The sequence below is a fragment of the Chenopodium album genome, chromosome 4, assembly GCF_948465745.1.
Source record: "Chenopodium album chromosome 4, dcCheAlbu1.1, whole genome shotgun sequence".
In the NCBI taxonomy this organism is placed as follows: domain Eukaryota; kingdom Viridiplantae; phylum Streptophyta; class Magnoliopsida; order Caryophyllales; family Amaranthaceae; genus Chenopodium; species Chenopodium album.
The window spans coordinates 69,947,367-69,953,367 of record NC_137837.1 but is presented as its reverse complement, the minus strand read 5'-3'; the positions used below and the strand labels follow the sequence as shown (position 1 = coordinate 69,953,367).

The following is a 6,001-nucleotide window of genomic DNA, read 5'->3' as shown; positions in this document are numbered from 1 at the left end:
AGGTGGCAATTGGGTACGATTAGGGATGGCAACGGGTCGGATTCGGAGCGGACTATGCTAAATCCGACTCCGATCCGACAGTGAGTCGGAGGCTAAATCCGACATCCGACTCCGACTCCGACATCCGACTCCGAGACTCCGAATCCGATCCGACTTAAAAATTCGACATCCGACTCCGACTCCGATCCGACCCGAATCCGAGTTTCTTTTATTTTTTGATTTTTTAGGTTTTTTTTTAAAAAAATACTAAATCAACAATTTCCAAATTCCACTAAAAAACAGTATTAATAAAAATTCAAAGTACAACAAAGAAAATATTACACATTTACACAGTACTTGTGAAATTGTCTACATTAGAACAATAATATCATAAAAATTCATAATAAATTACAAGTGCAATACAATTATACAAAACAACCAAGTTCATTCCTCCATGGCTCCATGCAACTCTTGAAGACTTCAATTCTTTAACATCAAGTTCACTGTGAAACTAACCAAGATAAAAAAAAATGAATTAGTAACATAATTACATAATATATTATTTTTAATTAATTAACCAATCAAAAACATATAAAATTCACCTTTGTTCATTATTCCTCATCAACTTCCACATCTTCATCTTCATAAATTAAAGCTAATTCTAGCTCAATCTTTGTAGTATCTAAAAATCATATAAAAAAGATACATTAGTATTATAAATTGACCAAAAAATACTTTAATAAATGAAATACCTTTCAATAGTGAACGCCTCCAACTTTGAAGACACATCAAAGCTTCAACGGTTTCCGGTAGTAGTCTACTACGATGGGGTCCAATGATCCTCCCACTTGTGCTAAATGAACTCTCGGAAGCAACGGTGGAAATGGGTATCGCAAGAATATCTCTAGCAATCTTAGCAAGGGTGGGAAACCTATGTGACTCCGCATTCCACCAAGCCAAAAGACTAAACTTACTCTCATCAACTACAAGCCTCTCCTCTAACAAGTAAGTTTCCACCTCACATTTTTTAGTCCTCTTAGGAGGTTGTTGCGAAACATGTCTTGCCCACAACCCCTCAACTTCATCAAATTCATCCATGGGCCTCTTACCATTCACATTGACAATGGAGGAAGTTACACTAAAAGGAGTGTCATCATAACTTGCATCCATCTCATAATCATGAACTAAATCAACCAGCAATCTTTTCACCCTATCACATTCCATCTCAAAACAATCACCATACACAAGTCTATAATAAAAAGTCACAATATCCAATTTTCTTCTAGGATCCAAAACCGAAGCAACCGACAACATTACATTAATCACATTCCAATATTTATCAAACTTAACAATCATTTTTGAAGCCATAGATTCAATCACCTTATTCCCACAACAAACCCATTTTCTCAAAGCAAGTAAAATTTCACACACTTTTTCAAAGTACAAATTGGCCGTTGGATATTTTCTTCCCGAAAAAGCCTCCGTTGCCCTTTTAAATAGTGCTAACCTTTCACATATCTCACTAGCCATTTTCCAATCTTCTTTACTAGGTAGTTTAAATTTATTCCTTCCACTTTTGCTCACCTTTGAATCCAACCTAGTAAATGCATCTTTATACAAAAGGGCTATTTGCAACATATCATAACATGAATTCCATCTTGTCTTACAATCTAAAGTCAATTTCTTAGTGATAGGAATTCTACAATAATTACAAGCATCCTCAAACTTCTCATACCTTTTTGGTGTTGAAACACAAAAGGCAACAACACTACGAACTTTCTCAATTGCACCACTAATCATTTCCAACCCATCACCCACAATCAAGTTCAATATATGTGCACAACAACGCATATGCAAATAAGAACCACCCATAATAAGCTTGCTAGAGTTAAGTTTTTCACGCAAAACATCTACTACGGCATCATTAGTTGTACAATTGTCAAGTGTAATGGTGGATACCTTTTCATCTATATTGAAACTCTTCAAACATTCTACCAATGCCTTGCTAATTGATTCCTTGTTGTGTGGGCATGGCACATACAAAAACCTATCAAACACAATCAAGTTACATACATATCAATTATATATTCAATTAAATGTAAGTTCAAACAAAAATATAAAACTATTAAATTACCTAATGATAAGTTCACGCAAAACCCAATCATCATCAATGTAATGTGCCGTCACCGCCATATACCCTTTCCTTTGATTGCTACTACTCCACATATCGGTGGTAATAGCAATCCTAGAATCATTCTCCGCAAACAACCTCATTAACTTTGATCTTTCTTCCTTGTAATCTCGTAGAATATCCGCTTTAACGGTATTCCTAGAGATTACCTTGAAATCCGGGTTCAAACTACTTACAAATCTTCTAAACCCAACATGCTCAACAATGGCAAGTGGGTACTCATGTAATATAATCATATTCACCAACTCGGACCTTGACACTTGAGCATTAAACTTAAATTTTCCAATCCCTAAGGAAGAAGATCCACTTTTACTTGACATAGCTAGTAAAATTTGTTGTTTCACATCCATAGTATTTTTTATTTTCATACATCTCTTTATGTGATCCCTTAAATGTGTAGTACCACTCTTTCCTCCACCAACAAAAAGTTTCTTACAACCTTTACACTTTGCCTTGTCTTCTCCATTCACCTTAATTTGGTCAAAGTGTTTCCAAACAATTGAAGTTAGCTTCCTTCCCTTAACACCTATAATTTCGTCATCATCTTGAGTCATTTCTTCATCATTAACCTTTGTTGATTGTTTTGTAGTCACATTAGTAGGTTGTTTTGTAGATGGATCAACAAACCCCTCATCATCATCATATCCATTAGTAGGAGTAGATGAAACTTCTTCCATACCTAAATGCAAAATTAAATTGGGGATAAAAATCAATAATTTAACACACAACCAAAAATGAGAGCAGAATACACAAGTAACACAACCAAAATTCGAGCAGAATTTTCCAAAAAAATTCAAGCAGAATAAACACAATCCAAAATTTGAAATTCGAGCAGAATACACAAGTAACACAACCAAAAATTCGAGCAGAGTAAAAAAAAATCAAGCAGAATAAACACAATCCGAAATTCGAAATTCGAGCAGAATACACAAGTAACAATCGAGCAGAATAAAAAAAAAATCAAAAAAATTCGAGCAGAATAAAAAAAATTCAAGCAGAATAAAAAAAAAATCAAAAACATCGAGCACAATACACATAACACAACCAAAAATCGAGCAGAATAAAAAAAGAATTCAAAAAAATTCGAGCATAATACACAACCAAAAATCGAGCAAAATAAATTAAAAATAAAAAAAAAATCAAGCAAACTATTCGATTTCAAAATATTCGAGCAAACAATACACATAATCGAGCAAATAATCAAGCAAACAACACATTTAATCGAGCAAATAATTCGATTTCAGAATATAAAAAAAATTAAAAAAAATGAAAATATACTTGACTTGTTGACGGTGCTGCGCTGCATCGGTCTGAGAGCGGTGACGATAAGGTGGTTGACGTGGAGATGCGCCGCCGTGAAGAGCTGAACTGCGTGCTAAACAATTAGCTGGCTGCGTGAAAGGCTGAACTGCGTGAGAAATTGAGAATGTGGGCTGGGCGGCTGGCTGCGTGAAACTGTGAAAGAAAGGGTGAGGGACTGAGGGGTGATCTAGGGTTTTTAGACAAAAGACCACTTAGACTACAAAATTAGAATTAGATATTTTAATTTGAAAAAAATACATAATTTGTTCATTTAAATCTAACTTTTACATAAAAAAGAATGTCTTATATTTTACACATTACAAATATTAATTGTGTAACAAGAACATAATTTTAAATAATTTGTTCATTTAAATCTAACTTTTACATTAAAAAGAATGTCTTATATTTTACACATTACAAATATTAATTGTGTAACAAGAACATAATTTTAAAATTGTGCAACTAAATTATTATGTCATTATATATCAAATTGGTCTAATATTCAAGAAAAAAAAAATTTGGTCTAATAAAGTATGGAGTAATAGTCATTAGAGATTTAGAGGTAAGGTTTAAGAATAGATCTCGTGAATCAAGGTAGTCCACATTGTTGAAAACTATCCTAATCAACTATTGATCGATCAACATTATACTTCGTTGATTGAGTGATCGACTTTATAGATATAAAATAGAATTAGTAACCGTGAATTAGTAAAAAGTTTATAATTTTGACCGATTAACAATGTTTGTGTTATTGTAATTTACTGCGTAGTTAATTGTTTGGAATAAAGATCGATTAACATTATACTTCGCTGATTGAGTGATTGACTTTATAAATATAATAGTGAATTAATAGCTTTAACTATGATTGTGTAACTGTGAATTAGTAAAAAGTTTAGAATTTAGACCGATTGAGTATTTGAGTGTGCTATTGAGTATTGACTTACTATGAATTATTAAAAAAGTTTAAACATTTGATCAAGACTAAACTATGAATCGATTAACATTATATTCCATTGATGGAGTGATTGACTTTATAGATATAAAGTACAATTAATAATTATAAATAGTTTGTGTTACTATGAATTAGTAAATGTTTAAAACTTTTGATCAAGAATTAACTATTGAGTATTGATTGGTCTCTGTTGATTGAGCACATGATTGACTTTATAGATATAAAGCTGAATTAATAACTTTAAAGAAACCACATATATGTTTATGTTTATGTTTTTGTGAATTAGTGATTGACTTTATAGATATAAAGCTGAATTAATAACTTTAAAGATATATCACATATATGTTTATGTTTATGTTTTTGTGAATTAGTAAAAACTTAAAGTTTTAAATATTGATTTTTTTTATAAAAAAATTAAAATATAAGGGACACACCAGGAAGGCAGAAAATGACACGTGTCATTGTTGATGTGTCTTTTCGTATATAATGTGACGCAACTAAATTGTGTTTATATTGTTTGACGCAACTAAATTGTGTCATTGACTCATTGTTGGTGTGTCTTTTAGACTTTTAGTATACTATCGATTGATAATTGATGAATCATATAATGTGAGTATGTGACGCAAAATAAATATATATATATGTATATATACATATATATATATACATATATATATATATATACATATATATATATATACATATATATATATATATATATAAATGCAAAATAAATAAATAAATAATATATATATATATATATATATATATATATATATATATATATATATATATATATATATATATATATATATATATATATATATATATATATATATATATATATATATATATATATATATATATATATATAAGTTAGAGTACACAATTACACAAATCCCAAAAAAAATTGTATATAAGTCGGAGTCGGAGTCGGATTACGGGTCGGATTATCTCGGAGTCGGAGTCGGAGTCGGACATCCGCCGGAGTCGGATTTTTTTCTCGGATTTTTTGTAGGATCCGACTCCGACCCTCCTCCGATTCGGATTCGGATTATTTTATCGGAGTCGAACTCGGATTAATTTTTTCTCGGACTCGGAGCGGATTTTTTGCCTCGGATCGGGGCGGAGTAGGGTCGGATCCGGATTGAATTGCCATCCCTAGGTACGATTGAGAAAGGCGAGGAGGAAGAAAGAAGGGAGGATGAAGATGATGATCTTGATGATTGAGGGCAATTTAGGAATTTGAGTGTTTTAAGTGTATTAAGTGATGCGGCAAGGGTAAAGGAGGCCGACGCACGATGACGTCGATGAGTGAAGGGCTGGGCGTGGGCCCGATGTGGTGGGGGCAGGGAAAGGTAGCTGGCTTTTAGCAAATGTGGCAATTGGGTACGATTGAGAAAGGTGAGGAGGAAGAAAGAAGGGCGGATGAAGATGATGATCTTGATGATTGAGGGCAATTTAGGAATTTGAGTGTTTTAAGTGTATTAAGTGAGGTTATTTTAGAAATTTTAATTTTTTTTTTATTTTTAAAAAATGTTAACCATGGTTGAGATTAACTAAAATTTTCCATTAAG

At 32.2% G+C, this 6,001-nt stretch overlaps 1 long non-coding RNA gene across 1 annotated transcript; it reads right to left on the bottom strand.

The window, feature by feature from the left end:
* Positions 1–344: 344 nt before the first annotated feature.
* Positions 345–788, bottom strand: LOC145627174 (uncharacterized). Its single transcript, XR_014111339.1, has 3 exons — positions 732–788; positions 582–661; positions 345–490 (listed from the first exon to the last, which is right to left on the bottom strand). It is a non-coding gene; the product is annotated as an uncharacterized LOC145627174 (long non-coding RNA).
* Positions 789–6,001: the final 5,213 nt, after the last annotated feature.